At 42.8% G+C, this 15368-nt stretch overlaps 2 long non-coding RNA genes across 3 annotated transcripts in view; one reads left to right on the top strand and one right to left on the bottom strand.

The window, feature by feature from the left end:
- LOC116282633 (uncharacterized) overlaps positions 1-15368 on the top strand; it is a 199368-nt gene that overhangs the window by 148693 nt on the left and 35307 nt on the right. Inside the window, exon 3 of one of the 2 annotated variants that reach the window (XR_012078427.1) lies at positions 707-853. The exons of the other annotated variant lie outside the window; for it this stretch is intronic. This is a non-coding gene — a long non-coding RNA (uncharacterized lncRNA). Of the gene's footprint in view, positions 1-706; positions 854-15368 lie in introns of those variants that run through there. 2 annotated transcript variants of the gene reach the window in all.
- On the bottom strand, positions 2912-3431 carry LOC140700440 (uncharacterized). The gene is made up of 2 exons (XR_012078833.1): positions 3273-3431; positions 2912-3126 (listed from the first exon to the last, which is right to left on the bottom strand). It is a non-coding gene; the product is annotated as an uncharacterized lncRNA (long non-coding RNA).

The raw sequence follows: 15368 nt of genomic DNA, 5'->3' as shown, positions 1-15368 counted from the left end.
TATTTTCATCTCTCTTTTATGGATGAGGATACCAAGAAGAGGAGACAGAGAGAGCCAGCGATCCCATGAGTTAGCGGAGCCATTCAACAAGTCAAAATTGAAGGCAGGGACATAATCAGGGCTCCCGAATCTCCCTTAGGGGCCTTCTCCACTATTGGCAGTGTTAGTTTTCACCGATGTTTGTATATTTCTCGGCTGGAGAGGGCATAGGTACAACCCAGCATTTTTTTTTTATTACCTTAGGCAAAACATATTTCCTCTCTTTGTGATATCACTGTTTTACCCTGGACACTTGATTAGTTTCTTATGGGCAGTCTCAACTATATCTTGGAAAAAAAAATCCAGTAAGAAATAAACTCCCCAGGGATCATGTATTGAGAAAGAATGTATAAACCCAGCCAGCAGAGTGAGCGAGGAGAGGCTCTCCCTTCTGATAATCTAGGGAGAAGGAATTGCCTGACTTAGAAATATGACATTTTTCTAGGCCACCTCATTTCATCTAATAAAAAAATGACCACTTTCCAATATGTTCATATTAAAGAAAATGAATGAAAACATAGCTAGGAGGTAACCTAGAATGGTAAATCAGTGTGAGTAAAAATCTACACATGCATAACCGGTCAGTGGATACTCTGTTTTATTTCTAGCATATGGAGGATTCATTCACTCATCCATCCATTCATCCATCCATCCATCCATTCAACAGATGCCGATTGAACACCTACCATGTGCAAAGCCCTGTGGAGACACGTTAGGTACAGACCATACCTCCTGCTCTCCAGAGACGGCTTTTACAGTCTCATAAAGGAGATAAGACGAGATGTGAACACAAAGAACTATGATCAAGGTAATAAATGAGTAAGTACCACAGGAGAGAAAAATAAGGTGAGATGAAAGTTCAGAAAAGGGAGACATCACTTCTGGCCAAAGGAAATAGAGAGTAGAATGATTTCTTAAAAGTATAATCTATCACCCTCCAACTCCTGGTTTAAAAGCCTCACACAGTTATTAGCTATATGACCTTGGGCAAATCATAAATTTTCTGTGTCTTGGTTTGCTTATCTTTTAAAAGGAAGGGTTGGACTAAATGATCTTGAAGGTCCTTTCCGCTCGAAAGTACGAGGATACATAATTTTTCATGAGAAGGCCTAGCTAAAGATGTGACAATCTATTCTTTATACAACCAGAGTAACTCTTTAAACCTAAATAAGCTCATGTTACCCATGGCTTAAAACCCCTTCATGGCTGCATTTCAAAGAAAACCCAGACTCCTTTTGATGGCACACAAGGTCCCGCAGCAGCTGGCCCTGCTCTCGCTCTAACCCCACCTCCCAGACCTCCTCCTCTCCATCACAGGGACCTCTCCTCTCTGGTCCCTAAAGCACCAATCGGGACCTTCACACATGCCGTTCCCTCTGCCAGGAATGCCTTTCCTCTGCTCTTAAAAAAAAAAATGTCTTTGTGCGTGTGTGTATCATTTTAATGAAAGGAATAACAGAACCCAATTTAAAACTGTCAGAAGATGCCACAGGGTCATAACCCAGACCCAGAGAGTTAGGAGGCTGGGAGGAGTAGGAATCATGCTCCAATACGTAGGTTTGTGCTTAAACCCTTGTTTCCATGTATCTCTCCCCTGCTAACCCTGGGCCTGACAAATTGGGTGAAGCCACTCAGACTTTCCATGGGAAAAAAATCGTCTGGAATCCTGGCAGAATGAGGGAGAGACAGTTGCCTGGACAGGCGAAATGGAGGAGAGAATCTGGGGGTCTAAGTGTGCTTTACACTGACTCTCAGACCATTCTGATTCCCTCCTGTACTCCCACCCCTTTTAGGCCACATGTTAGGTGCCTTCAATTCCTGACCCTTTTCTGGGGAGTCAGTGCTGTGACCTGGCTTCTTTAACAATGACATCCCCTCTGCAAGCACGTGGTATTTTGTATTCTTAGTTTTGCAAACACCTCCTTCCACTTTTTATCTTCCAAAAATGGGTTCACTCTTTGCAACTATAATGATCTCCCTCTTCGCTCATTCTCGTGGTCCTTCTGAGTTTCTTTCTGGTTGATTCTTCTAATACTCAATTTGGGCAGGGTTTATGGAAGGGGTAAGAATGAAAGAATGTGTTATGCCTTCCATGCTCAACTGGAGTGCCTCTTCCCTTACCTCATTTTCAGCCTTTGAATCACTTAGATACAGCTTCAGAGTTAGAGGTGGACTTTCCCAACTGCACGTCCAAGTAGACCCTCTCGGGTTTGTCTTTTAGAGCACCGTGTTTGCTTCTTTCCTAACATGCAATACAACTTAAAGCTCTATCCTTATTTATTGACTTAACTAATTTTATTTTTTTAATTAAAAAAAACTTTATCGTGGTATAATTTCTGTACAGTAAACTACACATATTTCAGATGTACAATTTGATTAATTTTGATAGATGTGTACACCTATGAAACTACCACCATAGTCCAGATAGCTAACATTTCCATCACTCCCCAAGAGGTACAAATTTCGAACTCCCAATTTATTGCTTCCCACCCCCTTTACCCCGTGGTAGCCATAAGTTTGTTCTCCATGTCTATGAGTCTGTTTCTGTTTTGTAGATAAGTGTTAAGCTCATTTGTGTCCTTTTTTTTTTAAGATTCCACATATAATCTACGAAACATTATAGGGGTCCCAGAAAGAGAAGAAAGGACTTGAGAAAATATTTGAAGAGGTAATAGCAGAAAACTTTCCTAACTTGGGAAAGGAAACAGTCACCCAAGCCCAGAAAGTGCAGAGAGTTCCCCATAGGATTAACCCAAAGAGGCACATAGTGACCAAATTGACAAAAATTAAAGATAATGAGAAAATAGTAAAATCAGCAAGAGTAAAGCAACAAGTAACACACAAGGGAACTCACATAAAGTTACTGACTTGCTAATTTTAAATACATATGTTTATTACTTTAATGTCTGTTGCTTCCACGAGAGCACAAACTCAGGGAAGGCAAGACCCATGTCTGTTTTCTTCAACCAGTTTATAAAGAGCTCTCAGCACAGTACCTCCCCATAGCAGATGCTTATCGATGAATGTTGACCAGCATGAGGATCAAAGCTCAGACTCTGCTGACAGCCACCCCAACCCAAGGACAGGCTAGAAGGAAAAAAGACAAAGATGTAGCACATCGCTTAAGAGGATGAACTCTGGAGCCAATTTTTCTGTGTTCAAATCCTAGAATGACCACTCACTTAACTGTGCAGATAAATTACATTAAAAGGAGATAACAATAGCACACTTACATCATGAGACTACTGTAAAGATTACAGTGAGTCAGCCTAGCTAGAACGCTTAGAACAATGGCCAGCACGTAGTGAGGGCTTTATTAGTGTTGACTGTTGTGCCTCAGAGTCCTTGGCCTGGGAGGGCCTTGGCTGGGTGAAGATTGGACTCTGAAGTTTCACTTTGAAAATGTAAGTCTAAACTTCCATAGAATACAGACAAGTTGACCTCATGTGTCCAGAATGTTTAGAATCCAATTTTGAATTCTGAGTTCCACTTCTTAGGTTTTCATTGTGTTCCCACTTACATCAAGTAATTTCTAAAGCAGCTCCCCATGGGGTAGTCCCAAATGGAAGTCTCCTCCTTGGGAACAAAGTATGGTGGGGAGGATGGGGTGATGGATTAAAGGAAGGTGGTAACTTGACAGGCTTAAAAGAAGAGAAGGCCTGGGAAAGTGTGGTGTGAGGGTGAAGAAAGGGGTTTGGGGCACCGGATAGCCTTTGTCTGAAATGCCAGCTCTGCCCTTACTTCTTGTATGACCTTGAACAATTTGCTAGACCTCTGGGTGCCTCCGTTTCCTTGGTATTGCAAATATGAGGTGATGTCCATATAAAACTTAGGCGAGTGCTTGGTAGAGAGGAAAATACTCAGGTATTTAAATTATTATCACTATGGTTAGAATTATTCAGGAGACCTGGGTTCTAATCCCGTCTCTGAATCTGACTGGCATTGTGTCCCTTCGGGGATTCATCTTCCTTTTCCATGTCCAAGAGGCTCATCTGTGAAACCAAGCCACTAAATTTCTTTGCAGCTTGTGAGTCGGAATCCTGCCAGTGGTTACATCTGGAGACCCCCCACACCCACCCCTTACCCATACACGCACACACAAATTCCTGGGATCCTGGGCCTTTACCGACTTTTGCCAGGACAGCATTTCTACATTTCGGCCTGCAGCTGTACAAAATTAACCTGCACCACAGTGTGAAAAGTCTGAGGAAGCCAGCCCCCAAGATGGCCCTCCTGAGCCCCACCTCCTCCTGTTCACACCCTGTGTCGTCCGCTCCCTCCCATAGAGCTGAGCAGTGTGACCAGTTGGATGTTTCAGAAATGTCAGAGTGTCACTCTGAGACTCGGTCATGAAAGACATGGAGACGTTCCCCTTACCTCTTGGCTCCCTCACTCTGGAGGAAGGCAGCTGCCACGTCAGGGGACACGCGAGAGGCCCTGCGGAGAGGTCCATGAGGTGCAGAACCGAGGCCTCTTGTCAACGACCAGCACTAACATGCCAGACACGAGAATGACATGAGCCGCTGGCCTCAGTGAGACCTTCAAGGGGCTAGTCCCAGCTGCCGTCGTGACTGCAACCTCCTGGCAGACCCCGAGCCAGAGCCACCCAGCTAAGAGCCCCCAAGTACCTAACCCTCAGAAACTCTGTGTGATCATGCATGTCTGTCGCTGTTTCAGGCGCACTTTGGAGTAATTTCTTATGCAGCAACAGATAACCAGTACGGGGTCCCTGGGAACAGGGTATGTACAGTTGTGCCAGCTTACAAGTGCAGACGCCCCCGCCAATCTGCGCGCGGGCTGAGACCCCATGAGCCTTCCTGAAAACGCATTCTTTCCCCTTCCCCTTGAGGTGGTAGGCCTGTTTCCCAGAACTAAATAAACACTTTGGATTACAGTTCCTTTTTTCTAAGTTTTGGTTTTGGTTTTTTTACACCGAGCCTGGGCCCTATTATCAATGGGTTTAATTTGATTGCTCTGAGTGGGGTTCAGAATTTGACAATTGAAAAAATTTTGTTTATTGAAGTATAGTTGATTTACAATGTTTCAGGTATTTCAGGTGAATAGCAGAGTGCTTCAGTTGTACACACATATATATATCCATATATATAGATACATACATATATTATTTTTCAGATTCTCTCCCATTACAGGTTACTACAAGATATTGAATATAGTTCCCTGCGCTATACAGTAGGTCCTTGTTATCTATTTTATATATGGTAGTGTGTATCTGTATCTGTTAAGCCCAAATTCCTAATTTATCTCTTCCTCCCCTTCCCCCTTTGGTAACCATAAGTTTGTTTTCTATTATTTACAAAACAGAAATAGACTCATAGACATAAGTTTTCTGTTCTTTGTTTGTTTTGCATATGGAGGCATTATTCAGAGGTTTCTTGAATACCCAGGCCCACTCCAGGGTCTGACAAATTCAAAGTCCTTCACTTACATGGTTACCTTCCAGGGCCTTGAGAGGGGCCCGTACACCATGTTCAAACGGTCGTGCGGATAATGAAATTCATGAAAGAGCAGCAGTTCGCCTTCCCCTGGAGTCCATGGCGTTAGAGTGGCCGTGGGCATCGCTGGCAGTCAGCTAAGGGAACGTTGAGTTTAATTTGGATTTAGTGGGGTATGTTTTTGTGGTTCACAGGCACTTCCTCATGGAGTTAAGCAATTTCTGGCTTTCTCGGTGCTGAAATGGCTTCCAGCAATGTTCCTGGAAATACTGGGGTGCTAGCACAAAGGGGCGTGACCGGAGATCCTATCGTGATAAGAATATGCCCGACAACACGCCCTCCAGGCACTGGAAGCCTGTGAATTGTGGAGGAGAAACAAGGTCGGAAACGTACAGACGAAAGACTGAATTATTTTTCTGTTCTCTCTATAGAGAATTATGTTACAAAGTCGTTTTCATTTGAAGAAATGAATGACCAAAAAAATACAGCCAAAAAAGAAAAATTATTAAAACAAATACAGAAATGCGTCAAGGAGGACCACTATTTTATTTTTCTGGATTTTGCAAAGTCTGAGGTATTTGCCACCTTCTAAAAATGTGTAATGCCTGGCGATTCCACTTTCTAAATAAGTACTCCCTTTCAAACCTGAGTTTCTATTTACAATTTCATATTCTTCTTCTTCTTTAAAGAGAGTCAGTCCCCAGAATTGAATTTTGCTTTGGGCTCCACAAAACCTGGCCCTCCTCCTGGTCCTCCCCACCAGGCTCCAGATTCTCGCAGGAAGAGCTCCTTCCTTCCTGCAGCCCTGCCTCCCGCTGTGGCTTTGATCTGAGCTGTTATCCGTTTCCAGTTGCTCATTCTCGATTGTTCTCACGAGGACCCTGTGGCTCCTCTTTCTCTTGGTTCAGGACCCTTCGTTTTCTGAGTACATTCTCATACCTCCACTGGCAACTGTTGAGTTCTCTTTCCTCGAAGCCCAGTTTCCTTTAGAAGCCCTGGGGTACTTTTGCTTTGCCGGGAGCCCGTGGCAGCCTCAACACCCTGCACCCTCCCGACCAGGACTGCTCTTGCAGGTCTTCGCTGTTATTTCCACCTGCCACTGTCAGCTCCATGAGGGCTGGAAGCACATCAGCATGACTCACTCTTGCTGAGGGCAAGTGCAGGCACAGTAAAAGTTCGTGGAAGAAATACATAAGCCCATAAATTACATCGTGTATCAACTGGCAAAGTATGAATCTTCATTTATATGATCAGGCTTCACTTACTGTTCAGAATCTTTTAGCCCCAACTGGGCAAATCGCCCTAACATCCATTCACTCTGGGGGAAAGAATATGTCTTCACTGTGGGAACATCCTCTTTGCTTTCCCATTGTTGAGCCTATATCCCCACGTCTTCTTCTCCTTCCCCTTTTCTACCATTTTCCCCCTCGCCGATCACTCCCACCTACCACGTGCGTGCGCGCATGCGCACGCGCACACACGAATACTTACACACACTAGAGGAATTGATTGTAAATTACCTGAGGCTTGTGGTTAGAGTTATTTTATGTAACACTTAAATTTGTTGCCCAAGTTACTGTTAAATCTGGAGAGGGTGAGAGCAGAGGAAATCCTGTGGTCAGGGATCAGCAGTGCCCTTGTGAAGGTAGGCGAGGTCCTGTTCCAGCTGGCAGTTTGCTGAAGATGAGAGACACGGATCTTAAAATTGGCCTCCAGCGAGAACATGCAGGTCTAGGAATAAATCTGTTAGCTTCTCATGGTTAACAGGAAGGATGCCTTATTTTCCCAGCAGTAATGCATTTCCTTCACTGAGATAAGTGACCTCTATATTTCCTTGCAAACTAGATTATAACCCTCTAAAATGAAACACCTCGCCTGTGATATTTTTACGGAATGGAATGGACAGCTGTTGCATTTGCCTGTCCAGTATTCGTTACCTGTTCTTCTGATAACAGTCCACTGGGTTTACGATGGTGGGGGCTCCCTCCATGCCTGGATCCAGGCATAAGAATGTATCAGACATTCTTACCCTAGAAATTGAAACGTGAATAAAGAGTCAAAAAGTGAAAATTGCATCAATTCTTCTATCTCAGCCTCAGTGGCCTGATGGAAGTGTCCATCGATTGCCTCAAATCTGCGAAGCTGTTCCTGTACTAAAACCTAGTTCTTTTGTTTTCACTAAGGAGCTACTCCTTAACCTTTCAATTCTTTTCTTTCTTGTTATCTTTTAAATGTTCCGGCATGGGTTTCTGTAGCTTGCAATCAGGGAACCTAGCAGATGCAGATAAAGAAGGTGGATCTGAGATGTCTAGGAGACCAAAATCTGGGGTCAGACCCAGTTATAATGCTACAGCAGAAAAAAAAAAACACATTCCTCTGACCCCACATTTCCTTTCCATTTTCACTTTGCTGTGAAGCCACAAATTCCCATCCCCACACCACCACCTCCGCAGCACTCAGTGACACGGGGCCCTTTCCAGTTTCTTCCTAGCAACCCCTAGTCTCTGAGAAGGCATGGGCCTCAGCCATCATTTATTTGGCCAATACTTTCTGAGCACCTACCGTACATCAGACACCGTTCCAGGCGCTTCAGCTGCATCAGCAAAGTCTCTGTTGCGATGAGGCTTTCGTTCTAGTGGTAGGAAACAGACAACCGTCAGGTGCACAAATAAATTAACAATCTAATTGAGCAGAGTGGTAAGTTCTATGAAGGGTGACATGATAGAGAAAGACTGGGTGGTCTGGGAGGACTTCCCCAAAGAGCAGACATTTGAGCTGAGATGGGGAACATTTGTGGGAACCAGAACTAATGTTATAAAAGAAGCAATTCCTTAGTGAGCACAGTATTTTTTTTAATCCCTCAAATATTTATTGAATATCCAGATAATCTATTCTGTGCCAGATAATACAGGAAAAGTAAAGGCATTTAGAAAATTAAATTTCAAATAAGGCTTTGTCTTATTCTGTGCCTTTTGGAGAACTCAGTAGTGTAATTTCTGATTCTGGAGAGAAGTAATATTCCCTTTCTATTTTCAGTTGTCGCAGTGGCAGATTGGAATGCTCATCTCAGTTTTCTGCTCTCACCTTGGAAAACATTCTGGTTCCATACCGCTTGCCATGTAACTCTACAGTACCTCTTGGTAAAGCTGGTGGGACATTTATCTCTGACGTGGGCTTTGCCTTGTCACTCACTTTGGCCAGTGGAAAGTGATCAGATGTGTTTTGAGCAGAGACTTGCATTGCGCCTGCGTGGCCGGGCTTGTCCTGGACTTTTGCCATCTGCCGTGCAATGAGCAAGTCCCAGTCAGCCATCGGTCCCAGAATGAGAGACAAGGGGAGCAACCCTGAAACCAACCCACAGCCTGAAACTGAACCGCCTGCCAATCCATAGACTCATGAGCAAAAAGTTAATATTTGTTGCTCTTATGATAAACCACTGAGATTTGGGGGGTGCTTGTTCCCCAGAATTAGCACATTAAAAATCTGACCAATATCGTCACAAATAAATACAACAGATGTAATAATCATGGCTCTCCTTGATGGAATTTCAAATGGGAAAAAAAAAATTCCACCTTCCATTAAAATTGGAATTAGAAGGCATTTCCTAGTTTTTCTTAAAGCACTGATAAACCTAAATTGAGGCACATTTCCTAAGGGAAATATGATTTAAGGTATGATACTAACAGACGTAAAACGATTTTGTAGTGAAAGCAGAAAAGTGAGTCATAGCCGACTGTGTCCCCGCCGACTGTGTCCCCTAGCCATGGGAAGTCTAGTCACCCCTGGATGATCCTGCATCCAGAAAATGAGGGCATCCCAGTAGGCGGTTGCTAAGATATCTTTCTGCTCTAACATCAGATTAGCCATTCTTATGTAGAAGCAGAAGAAAAAGTTATTACGTGGCAATGAAATACTTTACTGATGGACAGAAACAATTAAGAGCTTTTTAAAGGATAAAAAAATATTCTATGCAACTGATTTATTGTGCTTATTATAAATAGAATTTAAAAAGGAAATGGAAAGAAAAGGGACAGCCCAAACTGAACCACATCGAAAGGATACAACTCCTGCAGGCAGTACAGGTTATTCTGCAGAAAGACTTGTGAACATTTTTCTTTGATACAAAAATGAGTGGAAAGCAGAGTATCCTTTTTGTTTATAAGACTAACCTTTAAAAAAACAAAACCAAAAACCAAGTGACTAGAAAGTAAGCATGTTTTTCTTGTCTAACTTTGACAGAGCAAATGCTTGGGTCAAGAGTCCAGGATGCTATGGTATCCCGTTCAGTGTTCCTAGAACTGCTTTTGCAGAACTGATGTACTGGCTTTGCCGAGTCTCTCTCCAGGTTATTGTCCAACATCCTGGAGGCAAAGGCAGAGCTGCCGAAATGGTTATCCGCTGAAAGGCAAAGTTTATGGGAGACATTCCTTTTAAGTTGTCTTTTTTTCCTTCAACTGTTCTTTAAGAAAGATTATCTGTCTCAGTAAAATGTCTTCTCTTTTCCTGATCACTTTTTGCAGCCTGCTACAACAATCTGCTTTGTTCTATCAGGAGCCCTGTCATCTCTCGAGGCAGAGAGAATCATCAATGGTATCTCACTTCAACAAATTAGCCATAGTGTTTACACTGCAAGTCCTGGGGGCTGAGCTTTCTTGCATCTCAATAAATTCCCAGGATTCTAATGTTATTCCAAGTGAGAGGGTTTGGATCCAATGCAGTTTACTTCTTTTGCTTAGCATACATTATTCTTTGGGATTCTACTAAATGTGTTAAACTGAAATCTTGGAAATATGCACATACATGTGCACACACACACTCACTCACTCATCCATAGATGCAAATAAAGAAGGCAGTACAGTGCAGGGGAAAGAAACTGATCTGAAAGACAGGAAGTCTAGAGATTTGCATTTTCGTTCTAGCTCAGGTAAGCCAATCATTAATTGTGTGACTTCAGACAAATCACTTTTCTCTGCTGTAAAGTGAAGACTGAGGGACTGGACTAGATTATTCCTAATAGCTCTTCTAGCTCTCATATCCTATAACTTTACACTTCTAACTGGTAGCTTGGTTGGGATGACCTTTCTTACGGCTGGGCTGTACGAAACGAGCATGAGTCTGTCCAGTGATCAGCTTTCGTCTCAAGCAGGAGGAGTCCCCATGACGGCCACGGACTGAAAAGACAACCCTGAGAGACCCACAGACCCTTGCCTCCCTCCCCACACGTTACCAACACAGCTACAAAACATGCATGACGAGGCTGGTTCTGCTGAAGCCACCGCTGTATTTTATTGTACTGGTCCTCATGCAGAACCCAGAGGCCTCAGCCCTGGAAGGGCTCATGCTATAGGGCCAAGGCTACAGGAACAACGGAGAAAAACATCACAGTAGGGGGTGACCTAGATAACTTCCTGAGGTTCCTTTTAGGCCCAGGAGTCAATGTGTAGGAAGAATGAGCTTATTAATCAAAAAGTGCTGACCTGCTCAATGTCTAATCCCTGTCACTTGTGTAGCCCACATCCCAGCCTGACATGGCTTCCCTCTCTGAAGCTGCGTGGCTATATTTGCACACCAGTTTTTAGTTGATCTGTGTATTTTCTGGGTGACATGTCTCTTCCATGTGACAGTTCAAAATTACCCAGAGAAACACTTAAACCTCCCTATAGAGCAACCCAGCAACCCAGACCACACAAACCCTCTCTCTCCTCCGCTCACCCCTTCTCCCGGCTCCAGTCTTCTGTTAAATTCTCAGCCATCTCTCAAGGCCAAGCTCAAATCCTTCCTCCTCCGAGAAGCCTTTCTTGATCCCCTCCCCATCAGACTTAATCCCTCCATTCCTTTCACTCCCCAAGCACTTTGTACCTTTATTATTTTAGCACTTACTTACCTGAGTCTGTCTTATATTAAACTTGTTTTGTGCATTATGTCTTTCCCATGTCACTTTGAGCTGCTAGAGGGCAGAAATAAGTTTTATTTTTCTTTCTATTACCTCTGCAGCATCCAGTAAAATGCTTGGCACGCAGTAGGCACTTAAAACTGTCCCATGAAGTGTGAAAGTAGAAAATGAGTGAAGCAGGAAGCATGTCTTACCCATTCTTTTATTTTCGATAGCAAAATGCTTTTTACGTAGTGAATTCTTAAAGTTACTGGGTCACTTAGACATGCATTAAACAATGCAAAAATGCTAAGGTTGAAAACCAGTTAGCCTCATAATTTGTTCGTTTCGCATATTAAAAGAAATTCAGTCTATTTAATCGATGTACAGAATGAAATTTGCCAGTAATATTCATTTAGAAGTAAAAGCTCCTTTCATTCACCCAATGAATTTATTTATAACGAGTTTCTACACACTTTAATTTGGAAGGAATGCATACGTTTAATGAAACACTCAGAGTATTTAATTAATCATTTACAACAAGCCGTAAAAGACATGAAAAACCATCTTTCCATTTAAATGACTGTTTCCTAGTATAACAGACTTTTCCACTCCTACTCAAGGCAAACTACAGTAATTTCTGCTACAGTATTTCACATTCGTCAATTTTGCCATCTCCTCATTCTTTTTCTCCTTTTTTTTTTTTTGTGCTCAATCAATTAAACTAAATCAAAGGCTGTTAAAGTAATCTCGGGCTATCTCAGCCTCTCTCTGCTCCTTGCTCTGCTTCATCTAATGTCATAACATCCTTCACATACACTTCTTAAAATCCCCAAAAGTATTCTCTGAAGTTTGAGCTTTATAGACTTGTTAAAAAAAAATGCAATATCTTGCCTAATTGCCATTTCCCACACCTCTTTTCCACGCAGGGCTCTGCGAAGTTCACTAAAATCCAACCCTTTTTGGATAACTTGTGTTCCTTGGGCCAAGTTAAGCAAGAAATGTACTCACTGTCTATGGCAATTATGTTTTGTTCCTTCTCCATGATAACGCTATTATAAGATGGTGACGTTGGTTTGATATAATCAAATGCTTCACCTGCTGGTATGGAACAGTTCCATTGGACGGCAGTTCCATTTTGTCATAAACAAAAGACAGAGAAACATACATCAAATTTTTGACAACGACCATTCATTCAACAAACAGTTGTTCACTGTTTACTGAGCATCTGTTATGAGGTGGGTGCTGTTCTAAAAGGGTTTCTCATCTTGTCAGGGAGAGAGATTCTCATTAAACTTTTCAATACAGGGCAGACAATGCTGTAATAAAAGTATATGCTAGAGTTTCCCATGGGACAAAAGTTAAAATAATCTACAGAATGTGAGCAAGAACTGTACAAGGTTTTATGGAGAATCGACACAACAGTAAATCAGACCCTAAAAAGTGTGGAGTATAGAGGGGAAGGTATAGCTCAGTAGTAGTGTATGTGTTTAGCATGCATGAGGTCCTTGGTTCAATCCCCAGCACCTCTGTTAAAGAAATTAATTAATTAATTAATTAGTTTTTAAAAATCTAATTACCTCCCCCCAAAAAACACTAAAAAAAAAAAGCAATTTATGGTATATGTTGGTATCGTTTCTTTAAAAATGTAGAGTACAATTTAAAAGTTAGAGTGTGTGCTTATATGTTACTGCTGTGGTAGAGAACCTGTTAGTATCAGAAGAAAGATAAAGCCACCTGTAGGGAGGTTGCTTTCAGACTGAGACATGAGAGCTGTCTTCAGGGAGGAGGTGGCATTCGAGATTAGCCTTGAAAGGGGAGGAGAATACAGATGCATAAGGATGGGAAAGAGAGAAGCTGGGAAAATGAGTCTTGCTGAGACTAGGACAGCGCCTGACAGAGTTCTGCCCCTCCCTTTTCTGAGCAGACACCAGATACTACCATGTTGCCTTTCGCTTTTAAAAGTGTTGCTGTGCTACCAAATAGGCATGACCTAACCAGTCCTCCTTCTCTGTCTTTGACCTTCTCATCTGCTGCTAATTGTGACCAGACTTTCCCTGGTCCTCCTCGGCAGCCAGGGAATAAATGCGGGATGGCATCACCTGAGAGACTTGCCCATTTTCTCCCGTAAGCTTATACCTCACACTGTCCATCACCATTCAACAGCAAATGCACCAGGCAGGAGCGCTGTTTTACAAAAGAATCTCTATGGTCTTGGCCTTCACTCGGTAAACAAGCAAAGAAAATCGCAGCACAATAGTGCAGAGCGTGGGCGTCAGCTGCTGTGCCCGTGATGGTGGCCACTCGCCACGTGAGGCTACTTAGGTATAACCTAGGTTTTTTCAAAAAATTAAAAATTCAGTTTCTCAGCCACCCAAGCCACATTTCGAGTGTTCAACAGCCACATGGGGCCAGTGGCTCTCCTGCAGGGCGATGCAAATATAGATCACTTCTGGCATCACAGAAAGTTCTATCACACAGTATTGCTCTGGAGCCTTATGACTTGGTGACCTGGCGCAAATGTACTCTGTGCCTCAGTTTCCTCATCTGTAAGTGAAATAATAAATAGTGCCTATTTCACAGGATTCCCATGAGGAGTAAATGAATTAACATTTGTAAAGAGCTTGCATGGCACAAGTGTATGTTAAACAAATAAAAACACAATTTACATATCTGAAACATGGCGGCCAGGTCCGAGTAACACCCAGCGTGAATCAGCGTTGGTGGGTGAGGAATCAATTCCTATTGTTTCCCACCAGCTGAGGTTCTCTTCCCACCTCTTCCCTTGGCCTCTACTCGTGTTTGTTTTGTTCAGCTGGGAAGACCACCAAGCAGGAGCTCTTTTCTCTTGCACAGTGAGTGCTTCGCAAATATTTATACTAGAAATAATAATGATGTATATGGAAAAGAATCGTTCCATCATCTTGGAATTGTAGCCACTGCCAAAAAGTAGATGACTTCAAGCCCCTCGGCTGTGCTCCACAGCAGATTAGGAGAGGAAGTGAAAAACTCAACTTGTTTGGGGATTTATGATGAGAAATAGTTCTGTTAACCAAAGTCTCTTGGATCCAGCCCAGACTGGTAATCCCACTTGGATATATATTTGGGTGTTTTATCATAAATACAAAAAAATGTCTCTTTGCCTGAGACACTCAAAGTGTGTGTTGTTGAATGAAATTCTTCCTCACTTCCCACTTCACAGGGATGATGGACAGATTGTGAAGAGAGAAACTGATGTCATTAGGGTATGTACCCAAACTTCAGACATCGATCTCTCCTGGCCTGGGAAAATTTTATATCTCTGCAGAATATAGTATGTGTGAATGACCGGCGCAGTCCTCACCATCAAATGACAATTTGCCTTCTCTTGGGCCATCCCTGCACCAGCTTTGCCCTCTGCCCACCTCTTACAATCTGAATTCTCTTCATCCTCTAGGTCCCTATAAAATACCATTCCCTCTAGGAGGCCTTCTCTGATCACCCCAGCTGGGCATGCTCTTGTCCTCTTCTGAAATCTTTGTGTCATTAACAGAGTATTGCCATATATAATGTCTATGTACCTACATGTTTGTTTTCCCTGTTGATCTAAGGTCTTTGCATCCTCTGCATCTAGCACTGTATTTTCAACATAGCAACTGTTGCTCAATGTCTCAGACTGCTAGCTAGCTGCCTTCTCCAATATCCTCTCCCCTTTTTTTATGTACAAAAAAAAGCCCTGATGTTTAGGCAGTCTTCTCTATTTTTAAAAAAATTCAATATAAATTAAATAGTTAAAATTTTGCCACACTCCCCGACGGGTAGGTGTGGCCATTTGTCTAAGTGCCTGAACAATGAGATTGAAGCAGAAGTATAATATAAAACTTCCAGCAAGTCTCCATGAAAGGGAGGAAGCATGCCTTATTCTCCACTTTTCCCATTCTCTGCTTCTTAGAAGGCAGATGTGATGACTGGAGCTCTGGCAGCCATCCTCAGGTCATGGGACAGTGGTTAGGTGCTGAAGTGAG

The sequence above is a fragment of the Vicugna pacos genome, chromosome 12 (assembly GCF_048564905.1).
Source record: "Vicugna pacos chromosome 12, VicPac4, whole genome shotgun sequence".
NCBI lineage: Eukaryota > Metazoa > Chordata > Mammalia > Artiodactyla > Camelidae > Vicugna > Vicugna pacos.
Note: the sequence above shows the minus strand (reverse complement) of the source record. Positions and strands in the feature narration are given on the sequence as shown.